We start from the raw sequence: 12,500 nt of genomic DNA, 5'->3' as shown, positions 1-12,500 counted from the left end.
CAGACCTAACCCAGTCCTAACCCAGTCCTAACCCAGTCCTAACCCAGACCTAACCCAGTCCTAACCCAGTCCTAACCCAGACCTAACCCAGACCTAACCCAGACCTAACCAAATCCAGTACTAACCCAGACCTAACCCAGTCCTAACCCAGACCTAACCCAGTCCTAACCCAGACCTAACCCAGACCTAACCCAGTCCTAACCCAGTCCTAACCCAGACCTAACCCAGTCCTAACCCAGACCTAACCCAGACCTAACCCAGTCCTAACACAGTCCTAACCCAGTCCTAACCAAGTCCTAACCCAGAACCTACCCAGTCCTAACCCAAACCTAACCCAGACCTAACCCAGACCTAACCCAGTCCTAACCCAGTCCTAACCCAGACCTAACCCAGTCCTAACCCAGACCTAACCCAGTCCTAACCCAGAAATACCCCAGACCTGACCCAGACCTAACCCAGACCTAACCCAGCCCTAACCCAGACCTAACCCAGACCTAACCCAGACCTAACCCAGAAATAACCCAGACCTAACACAGACCTAACCCAGACCTAACCCAGACCTAACCCAGTCCTAACCCAGACCTAACCCAGTCCTAACCCAGACCTAACCCAGACCTAACCCAGACCTAACCCAGACCTAACCCAGAAATAACCCAGACCTAACCCAGACCTAACCCAGTCCTAACCCAGAAATACCCCAGACCTGACCCAGACCTAACCCAGACCTAACCCAGCCCTAACCCAGACCTAACCCAGACCTAACCCAGACCTAACCCAGAAATAACCCAGACCTAACCCAGACCTAACCCAGTCCTAACCCAGTACTAACCCAGTCCTAACCCAGACCTAACCCAGTCCTAACCCAGACCTAACCCAGACCTAACCCAGTCCTAACCTAGACCTAACCCAGTCCTAAACCAGACCTAACCCAATCCTAACCCAGTCGTAACCCAGACCTAACCCAGTCGTAACCCAGACCTAACCCAGTCGTAACCCAGACCTAACCCAGTCGTAACCCAGACCTAACCCAGTCGTAACCCAGTCCTAACCCAGTCCTAACCCAGACCTAACCCAGACCTAACCCAGACCTAACCCAGTCCTAACCCAGTCCTAACCCAGACCTAACCCAGTCCTAACCCAGACCTAACCCAGACCTAACCCAGTCCTAACCCAGACCTAACCCAGTCCTAACCCAGTCCTAACCCAGTCCTAACCCAGTCTTAAACCAGTCCTAACTCAGACCTAACCGAGACGTAACCCAGACCTTATCCAATTCAGTCCTAACACAGTCCATATTCATTTTTTTTTTTTTTTTTTTTTTTTTTTTTTTATTTCTGTTTTAGATACCGAAGGAGATCCTTGGATAGGCACCCATGCCTCAGAAGAATATATGGGTAGTTTGGGAATCTGACTCACCATACCCCACAAGTGTCTCATCCGTCTTTACTCATTCAGACACCACTCATGCCAACAAGCATCCCGGGACGCAGGCGAAACTGCTCTCCGCATTACTTCACCTAACCAATTCTAAACTAGCCCTAACGCAGTTCCAATACAGTCATTACAAAATGGGCTAGGTCTGGGCCAGTGTTGCGGGGGTTTGGGGCGCGCAGACCCCAGTCAGCAAAACGAATTCAATATGATGCTGTTCAATTTAATATGATACCGCTATTACAAAGGGGGTTAGGTCTGGGCTAGTGTAGCGGGGGTCTGGGGGGCGCAGACCCCTGTCAGCAAAACGAATTCAATATGATGCTGCTCAATTTAATTTGATACCGCTATTACAAAATGGGTTAGGTCTGGGCTGGTGTAGCGGGGGTTTGGGGGGCGCAGACCCCAGTCAGCAAAACGAATTCAATATGATGCTGTTCAATTTAATTTGATACCGCTATTACAAAATGGGTTAGGTCTGGGCTAGTGTAGCGGGGGTTTGGGGGGCGCAGACCCCAGTCAGCAAAACGAATTCAATATGATGCTGTTCAATTTAATTTGATACCGCTATTACAAAATGGGTTAGGTCTGGGCTAGTGTAGCGGGGGTTTGGGGGGCGCAGCCCCCCATTCAGCAAAACGAATTATGTACGATGCTGTTCAATTTAATATGATACCACTATTACAAAGTGGGTTAGGTCTGGGCTAGTGTAGCGGGGGTCTGGGGGGCGCAGACCCCTGTCAGCAAAACGAATTCAATATGATGCTGTTCAATTTAATTTGATACAGCTATTACAAAATGGGTTAGGTCTGGGCTAGTGTAGCGGGGGTTTGGGGGGCGCAGCCCCCCATTCAGCAAAACGAATTATGTACGATGCTGTTCAATTTAATATGATACCACTATTACAAAGTGGGTTAGGTCTGGGCTAGTATAGCGGGGGTCTGGGGGGCGCAGACCCCAGTCAGCAAAACGAATTCAATATGATGCTGTTCAATTTAATTTGATACCGCTATTACAAAATGGGTTAGGTCTGGGCTAGTGTAGCGGGGGTTTGGGGGGCGCAGCCCCCCATTCAGCAAAACGAATTTAGTACGATGCTGTTCAATTTAATATGATACCGCTATTACAAAGTGGGTTAGGTCCGGGCTAGTGTTGCGGGGGTCTGGGGCGCGCAGACCCCAGTCAGCAAAACGAATTCAATATGATGCTGTTCAATTTAATATGATACCGCTATTACAAAGGGGGTTAGGTCTGGGCTAGTGTAGCGGGGGTCTGGGGGGCGCAGACCCCTGTCAGCAAAACGAATTTAGTACGATGCTGTTCAATTTAATTTGATACCGCTATTACAAAATGGGTTAGGTCTGGGCTAGTGTAGCGGGGGTTTGGGGGGCGCAGCCCCCCATTCAGCAAAACGAATTAAGTACGATGCTGTTCAATTTAATATGATACCACTATTACAAAGTGGGTTAGGTCTGGGCTATTGTAGCGGGGGTCGGGGGGGCGCAGACCCCAGTCAGCAAAACGAATTCAATATGATGCTGTTCAATTTAGTTTGATACCGCTATTACAAAATGGGTTAGGTCTGGGCTAGTGTAGCGGGGGTTTGGGGGGCGCAGCCCCCCATTCAGCAAAACGAATTTAGTACGATGCTGTTCAATTTAATGTGATACCGCTATTACAAAGTGGGTTAGGTCCGGGCTAGTGTTGCGGGGGTCTGGGGCGCGCAGACCCCAGTCAGCAAAACGAATTCAATATGATGCTGTTCAATTTAATATGATACCGCTATTACAAAGGGGGTTAGGTCTGGGCTAGTGTAGCGGGGGTCTGGGGGGCGCAGACCCCTGTCAGCAAAACGAATTTAGTACGATGCTGTTCAATTTAATTTGATACCGCTATTACAAAATGGGTTAGGTCTGGGCTAGTGTAGCGGGGGTTTGGGGGGCGCAGCCCCCCATTCAGCAAAACGAATTAAGTACGATGCTGTTCAATTTAATATGATACCACTATTACAAAGTGGGTTAGGTCTGGGCTATTGTAGCGGGGGTCTGGGGGGCGCAGACCCCAGTCAGCAAAACGAATTCAATATGATGCTGTTCAATTTAATTTGATACCGCTATTACAAAATGGGTTAGGTCTGGGCTAGTGTAGCGGGGGTTTGGGGGGCGCAGCCCCCCATTCAGCAAAACGAATTTAGTACGATGCTGTTCAATTTAATATGATACCGCTATTACAAAGTGGGTTAGGTCCGGGCTAGTGTTGCGGGGGTCTGGGGGGCGCAGCCCCCCAGTCAGCAAAACGAATTTAGTACGATGCTGTTCAATTTAATTTGATACCGCTATTACAAAATGGGTTAGGTCTGGGCTAGTGTAGCGGGGGTTTGGGGGGCGCAGCCCCCCATTCAGCAAAACGAATTAAGTACGATGCTGTTCAATTTAATATGATACCACTATTACAAAGTGGGTTTGGTCTGGGCTAGTGTAGCGGGGGTCTGGGGGGCGCAGACCCCAGTCAGCAAAACGAATTCAATATGATGCTGTTCAACCCCTCGGGAATTTTTAATTTCTGTTTTATTCACCGTAATGCTCATGGAACGTACTTTCATATTCTTGTTTTTTGCTTCACGAAAATTTTTGTACACTAATTACTTTTTAATAGGAAAACGTGCAACGGCAAACTCCTTCCTAGGGTCACTGGGAAGATGACATTGACAAAATATGTTAAGATCAGCCGCCCCTATGCGTAAAGTATGTCGTTTTTCCATTTTTTCGATCCGGAGCGACACCAACATTGTGTTGCAATTTTAAACTGCGCGGTTAAACGGCGGGCCAAACAGTCGGTGGTTTATGCAACAGCAACCATCAAACTAGTAGGAGAATACACGCCCGTGATAGTATAGGAGATTCCCACTGTCCCTATCTTTTTTTTTATCTCGGACATATATATACCGGCTTATCGTCAATAACTCGAAAACCAGCACGTTAAGGCCAATTTTCGTCTATACGATTCTTATGCAGTTTTAGATTCTCTACACGGTCCACTGATCGTTTTATTTTTTTGTCGAATTTTGAGAATTTTTTTTTTTTTTTCTCGAAAACGAGCTCGACGACCTGCACTTTTGACGACGCCATCGTGTTCCCCGGATTTTTTCCTGCAAGATAGCGTGTCTATTTTTTGTCCTACGACGATTTTTGACGCCGGAGCGGTGTTTCGGAGCAGAGCGGACTTAGAAACTTTCGCGCGTCGACCGCCGGACCGATCGCTCCAGGCTGTTTTTCGTCAATAACTCGAAAACGAGCACGGTAACGCTCGTTTTCGCCCGTACGATACTTGTACCGTTTACCGTTGGCTACCTGGTAGATGGTTTTTTTTTTTTTTATCTCGAATTTTGAGAGCTTTTTTAACTTTTTTCTCAAAAACGAGCACGTGAACGCCAATTTTGGTCTATACGATTCTTATGCAGTTTTATATTCTCTACACGGTCCACTGATCGTTTTATTTTTTTGTCGAATTTTGAGAATTTTTTTTTTTTTTTCTCGAAAACGAGCTCGACGACCTGCACTTTTGACGACGCCATCGTGTTCCCCGGATTTTTTCCTGCAAGATAGGGTGGCGATTTTTTGTCCTACGACGATTTTTGACGCCGGAGCGATGATTCGGAGCAGAGCGGACTTAGAAACTTTCGCGCGTCGACCGCCGGACCGATCGCTCCAGGCTGTTTTTCGTCAATAACTCGAAAACGAGCACGGTAACGCTCGTTTTCGCCCGTACGATACTTGTACCGTTTACCGTTGGCTACCTGGTAGACGGTTTTTTTTTTTTTTATCTCGAAGTTTGAGAGCTTTTTTAATTTTTTCCACAAAAACGAGCACGTGAACGCCAATTTTCGTCTATACGATTCTTATGCAGTTTTATATTCTCTACACGGTCCACTGATCGTTTTATTTTTTTGTCGAATTTTGAGAATTTTTTTTTTTTTTTCTCGAAAACGAGCTCGACGACCTGCACTTTTGACGACGCCATCGTGTTCCCCGGATTTTTTCCTGCAAGATAGCGTGTCTATTTTTTGTCCTACGACGATTTTTGACGCCGGAGCGGTGTTTCGGAGCAGAGCGGACTTAGAAACTTTCGCGCGTCGACCGCCGGACCGATCGCTCCAGGCTGTTTTTCGTCAATAACTCGAAAACGAGCACGGTAACGCTCGTTTTCGCCCGTACGATACTTGTACCGTTTACCGTTGGCTACCTGGTAGATGGTTTTTTTTTTTTTTATCTCGAATTTTGAGAGCTTTTTTAACTTTTTTCTCAAAAACGAGCACGTGAACGCCAATTTTGGTCTATACGATTCTTATGCAGTTTTAGATTCTCTACACGGTCCACTGATCGTTTTATTTTTTTGTCGAGTTTTGAGAATTTTTTTTTTTTTTTCTCGAAAACTAGCTCGACGACCTGCACTTTTGACGACGCCATCGTGTTCCCCGGATTTTTTCCTGCAAGATAGGGTGGCGATTTTTTGTCCTACGACGATTTTTGACGCCGGAGCGGTGTTTCGGAGCAGAGCGGACTTAGAAACTTTCGCGCGTCGACCGCCGGACCGATCGCTCCAGGCTGTTTTTCGTCAATAACTCGAAAACGAGCACGGTAACGCTCGTTTTCGCCCGTACGATACTTGTACCGTTTACCGTTGGCTACCTGGTAGACGGTTTTTTTTTTTTTTATCTCGAAGTTTGAGAGCTTTTTTAATTTTTTCCACAAAAACGAGCACGTGAACGCCAATTTTCGTCTATACGATTCTTATGCAGTTTTATATTCTCTACACGGTCCACTGATCGTTTTATTTTTTTGTCGAATTTTGAGAATTTTGTTTTTTTTTTCTCGAAAACGAGCTCGACGACCTGCACTTTTGACGACGCCATCGTGTTCCCCGGATTTTTTCCTGCAAGATAGCGTGTCTATTTTTTGTCCTACGACGATTTTTGACGCCGGAGCGGTGTTTCGGAGCAGAGCGGACTTAGAAACTTTCGCGCGTCGACCGCCGGACCGATCGCTCCAGGCTGTTTTTCGTCAATAACTCGAAAACGAGCACGGTAACGCTCGTTTTCGCCCGTACGATACTTGTACCGTTTACCGTTGGCTACCTGGTAGATGGTTTTTTTTTTTTTTATCTCGAATTTTGAGAGCTTTTTTAATTTTTTCCACAAAAACGAGCACGTGAACGCCAATTTTCGTCTATACGATTCTTATGCAGTTTTATATTCTCTACACGGTCCACTGATCGTTTTATTTTTTTGTCGAATTTTGAGAATTTTTTTTTTTTTTTCTCGAAAACGAGCTCGACGACCTGCACTTTTGACGACGCCATCGTGTTCCCCGGATTTTTTCCTGCAAGATAGCGTGTCTATTTTTTGTCCTACGACGATTTTTGACGCCGGAGCGGTGTTTCGGAGCAGAGCGGACTTAGAAACTTTCGCGCGTCGACCGCCGGACCGATCGCTCCAGGCTGTTTTTCGTCAATAACTCGAAAACGAGCACGGTAACGCTCGTTTTCGCCCGTACGATACTTGTACCGTTTACCGTTGGCTACCTGGTAGATGGTTTTTTTTTTTTTTATCTCGAATTTTGAGAGCTTTTTTAACTTTTTTCTCAAAAACGAGCACGTGAACGCCAATTTTGGTCTATACGATTCTTATGCAGTTTTATATTCTCTACACGGTCCACTGATCGTTTTATTTTTTTGTCGAATTTTGAGAATTTTTTTTTTTTTTTCTCGAAAACGAGCTCGACGACCTGCACTTTTGACGACGCCATCGTGTTCCCCGGATTTTTTCCTGCAAGATAGGGTGGCGATTTTTTGTCCTACGACGATTTTTGACGCCGGAGCGATGATTCGGAGCAGAGCGGACTTAGAAACTTTCGCGCGTCGACCGCCGGACCGATCGCTCCAGGCTGTTTTTCGTCAATAACTCGAAAACGAGCACGGTAACGCTCGTTTTCGCCCGTACGATACTTGTACCGTTTACCGTTGGCTACCTGGTAGACGGTTTTTTTTTTTTTTATCTCGAAGTTTGAGAGCTTTTTTAATTTTTTCCACAAAAACGAGCACGTGAACGCCAATTTTCGTCTATACGATTCTTATGCAGTTTTATATTCTCTACACGGTCCACTGATCGTTTTATTTTTTTGTCGAATTTTGAGAATTTTTTTTTTTTTTTCTCGAAAACGAGCTCGACGACCTGCACTTTTGACGACGCCATCGTGTTCCCCGGATTTTTTCCTGCAAGATAGCGTGTCTATTTTTTGTCCTACGACGATTTTTGACGCCGGAGCGGTGTTTCGGAGCAAAGCGGACTTAGAAACTTTCGCGCGTCGACCGCCGGACCGATCGCTCCAGGCTGTTTTTCGTCAATAACTCGAAAACGAGCACGGTAACGCTCGTTTTCGCCCGTACGATACTTGTACCGTTTACCGTTGGCTACCTGGTAGATGGTTTTTTTTTTTTTATCTCGAATTTTGAGAGCTTTTTTAACTTTTTTCTCAAAAACGAGCACGTGAACGCCAATTTTGGTCTATACGATTCTTATGCAGTTTTAGATTCTCTACACGGTCCACTGATCGTTTTATTTTTTTGTCGAGTTTTGAGAATTTTTTTTTTTTTTTCTCGAAAACTAGCTCGACGACCTGCACTTTTGACGACGCCATCGTGTTCCCCGGATTTTTTCCTGCAAGATAGGCTGGCGATTTTTTGTCCTACTCCCATATTCGTGTCTTTTTGCTTAACGAAATCTTCTATATACTAATAACTTTTTAATAAAAAAACGTGCGACGGCAAAATCCGTCTTAGAGTCACTGGGGTGGTGACATGACAAAATATGTTAAGATCAGCCGCCCCTATGCGTAAAGTATGTCGTTTTTCCATTTTTTCACCCCGGAGCGACACCAACATTGTGTTGCAATTTTAAACCGCGCGGTTAAACGGCGGGCCAAACAGTCGGTGGTTTATGCAACAGCAACCATCAAACTAGTAGGAGAATACACGCCCGTGATAGTATAGGAGATTCCCACTGTCCCTATCTTTTTTTTTATCTCGGACATATATATACCGGCTTATCGTCAATAACTCGAAAACCAGCACGTTAAGGCCAATTTTGGTCTATACGATTCTTATGCAGTTTTAGATTCTCTACACGGTCCAATGATCGTTTTATTTTTTTGTCGAATTTTGAGAATTTTTTTTTTTTTTTCTCGAAAACGAGCTCGACGACCTGCACTTTTGACGACGCCATCGTGTTCCCCGGATTTTTTCCTGCAAGATAGGGTGGCGATTTTTTGTCCTACGACGATTTTTGACGCCGGAGCGATGATTCGGAGCAGAGCGGACTTAGAAACTTTCGCGCGTCGACCGCCGGACCGATCGCTCCAGGCTGTTTTTCGTCAATAACTCGAAAACGAGCACGGTAACGCTCGTTTTCGCCCGTACGATACTTGTACCGTTTACCGTTGGCTACCTGGTAGACGGTTTTTTTTTTTTTTATCTCGAAGTTTGAGAGCTTTTTTAATTTTTTCCACAAAAACGAGCACGTGAACGCCAATTTTCGTCTATACGATTCTTATGCAGTTTTATATTCTCTACACGGTCCACTGATCGTTTTATTTTTTTGTCGAATTTTGAGAATTTTTTTTTTTTTTTCTCGAAAACGAGCTCGACGACCTGCACTTTTGACGACGCCATCGTGTTCCCCGGATTTTTTCCTGCAAGATAGCGTGTCTATTTTTTGTCCTACGACGATTTTTGACGCCGGAGCGGTGTTTCGGAGCAGAGCGGACTTAGAAACTTTCGCGCGTCGACCGCCGGACCGATCGCTCCAGGCTGTTTTTCGTCAATAACTCGAAAACGAGCACGGTAACGCTCGTTTTCGCCCGTACGATACTTGTACCGTTTACCGTTGGCTACCTGGTAGATGGTTTTTTTTTTTTTTATCTCGAATTTTGAGAGCTTTTTTAACTTTTTTCTCAAAAACGAGCACGTGAACGCCAATTTTGGTCTATACGATTCTTATGCAGTTTTATATTCTCTACACGGTCCACTGATCGTTTTATTTTTTTGTCGAATTTTGAGAATTTTTTTTTTTTTTTCTCGAAAACGAGCTCGACGACCTGCACTTTTGACGACGCCATCGTGTTCCCCGGATTTTTTCCTGCAAGATAGCGTGTCTATTTTTTGTCCTACGACGATTTTTGACGCCGGAGCGGTGTTTCGGAGCAGAGCGGACTTAGAAACTTTCGCGCGTCGACCGCCGGACCGATCGCTCCAGGCTGTTTTTCGTCAATAACTCGAAAACGAGCACGGTAACGCTCGTTTTCGCCCGTACGATACTTGTACCGTTTACCGTTGGCTACCTGGTAGATGGTTTTTTTTTTTTTTATCTCGAATTTTGAGAGCTTTTTTAACTTTTTTCTCAAAAACGAGCACGTGAACGCCAATTTTGGTCTATACGATTCTTATGCAGTTTTATATTCTCTACACGGTCCACTGATCGTTTTATTTTTTTGTCGAATTTTGAGAATTTTTTTTTTTTTTTCTCGAAAACGAGCTCGACGACCTGCACTTTTGACGACGCCATCGTGTTCCCCGGATTTTTTCCTGCAAGATAGGGTGGCGATTTTTTGTCCTACGACGATTTTTGACGCCGGAGCGATGATTCGGAGCAGAGCGGACTTAGAAACTTTCGCGCGTCGACCGCCGGACCGATCGCTCCAGGCTGTTTTTCGTCAATAACTCGAAAACGAGCACGGTAACGCTCGTTTTCGCCCGTACGATACTTGTACCGTTTACCGTTGGCTACCTGGTAGACGGTTTTTTTTTTTTTTATCTCGAAGTTTGAGAGCTTTTTTAATTTTTTCCACAAAAACGAGCACGTGAACGCCAATTTTCGTCTATACGATTCTTATGCAGTTTTATATTCTCTACACGGTCCACTGATCGTTTTATTTTTTTGTCGAATTTTGAGAATTTTTTTTTTTTTTTCTCGAAAACGAGCTCGACGACCTGCACTTTTGACGACGCCATCGTGTTCCCCGGATTTTTTCCTGCAAGATAGCGTGTCTATTTTTTGTCCTACGACGATTTTTGACGCCGGAGCGGTGTTTCGGAGCAGAGCGGACTTAGAAACTTTCGCGCGTCGACCGCCGGACCGATCGCTCCAGGCTGTTTTTCGTCAATAACTCGAAAACGAGCACGGTAACGCTCGTTTTCGCCCGTACGATACTTGTACCGTTTACCGTTGGCTACCTGGTAGATGGTTTTTTTTTTTTTTATCTCGAATTTTGAGAGCTTTTTTAACTTTTTTCTCAAAAACGAGCACGTGAACGCCAATTTTGGTCTATACGATTCTTATGCAGTTTTAGATTCTCTACACGGTCCACTGATCGTTTTATTTTTTTGTCGAGTTTTGAGAATTTTTTTTTTTTTTTCTCGAAAACGAGCTCGACGACCTGCACTTTTGACGACGCCATCGTGTTCCCCGGATTTTTTCCTGCAAGATAGGGTGGCGATTTTTTGTCCTACGACGATTTTTGACGCCGGAGCGATGATTCGGAGCAGAGCGGACTTAGAAACTTTCGCGCGTCGACCGCCGGACCGATCGCTCCAGGCTGTTTTTCGTCAATAACTCGAAAACGAGCACGGTAACGCTCGTTTTCGCCCGTACGATACTTGTACCGTTTACCGTTGGCTACCTGGTAGACGGTTTTTTTTTTTTTTATCTCGAAGTTTGAGAGCTTTTTTAATTTTTTCCACAAAAACGAGCACGTGAACGCCAATTTTCGTCTATACGATTCTTATGCAGTTTTATATTCTCTACACGGTCCACTGATCGTTTTATTTTTTTGTCGAATTTTGAGAATTTTTTTTTTTTTTTCTCGAAAACGAGCTCGACGACCTGCACTTTTGACGACGCCATCGTGTTCCCCGGATTTTTTCCTGCAAGATAGCGTGTCTATTTTTTGTCCTACGACGATTTTTGACGCCGGAGCGGTGTTTCGGAGCAGAGCGGACTTAGAAACTTTCGCGCGTCGACCGCCGGACCGATCGCTCCAGGCTGTTTTTCGTCAATAACTCGAAAACGAGCACGGTAACGCTCGTTTTCGCCCGTACGATACTTGTACCGTTTACCGTTGGCTACCTGGTAGATGGTTTTTTTTTTTTTATCTCGAATTTTGAGAGCTTTTTTAACTTTTTTCTCAAAAACGAGCACGTGAACGCCAATTTTGGTCTATACGATTCTTATGCAGTTTTAGATTCTCTACACGGTCCACTGATCGTTTTATTTTTTTGTCGAGTTTTGAGAATTTTTTTTTTTTTTTCTCGAAAACTAGCTCGACGACCTGCACTTTTGACGACGCCATCGTGTTCCCCGGATTTTTTCCTGCAAGATAGCGTGTCGATTTTTTGTCCTAGCTCAATTATTAAGGAAGTTACGGTTTCTTGATTTTTCGGTATGTTCGAACTGGTCTTTTAGGCGGGCGCTCGGTCGCGCGGTGCTTTCGCATCGACCGACGTACCGATCGGCGGCGACGGTTTTTCGTCTATATCTCGAAAACTAGTACGCTAACACATATTTTGACCTATATGATATTTGTTCAGTGTAATTTTTTCTATCTGGTAGGCTGGTTTTTTTTTTTTTATCTCGAATTTTTTGAACGTTTTTGTTTTTTTCTCGAAAACTAGCGCGACGACCGATATTTTTAACTACGGTTTTGAATTCGTCTAATTTTTGCCTACAAGATAGCGTGTCGAGTTTTTGTCCTGCGACGATTTTGACCATTTTTTCATTTTTTTCTCGAAAACGAGCACGGCAATCTATATTTTTAACGACGGCATCGTGTTCCCCTGCTTTTTTCCTACAAGATAGCGTTTTTTTTTTTTGCCCTAGCTCAATTATTAAGGAAATTACAGGTGTTGGTTTTCGCTCTAAGTTATAACAGGCCGTTCGGGCGGGCGGTTGGGTCGCGCGGTTCCCCCCATAAGCGGCCGTGCGTAAGCCCGTGCGTCGCCGGCGTTCCGGCGGGCGCCTC

The sequence above is a fragment of the Colletes latitarsis genome, unplaced genomic scaffold (genome assembly GCF_051014445.1).
Source record: "Colletes latitarsis isolate SP2378_abdomen unplaced genomic scaffold, iyColLati1 scaffold0064, whole genome shotgun sequence".
NCBI classification, from domain to species: Eukaryota; Metazoa; Arthropoda; class Insecta; order Hymenoptera; family Colletidae; genus Colletes; species Colletes latitarsis.
Note: the sequence above shows the minus strand (reverse complement) of the source record.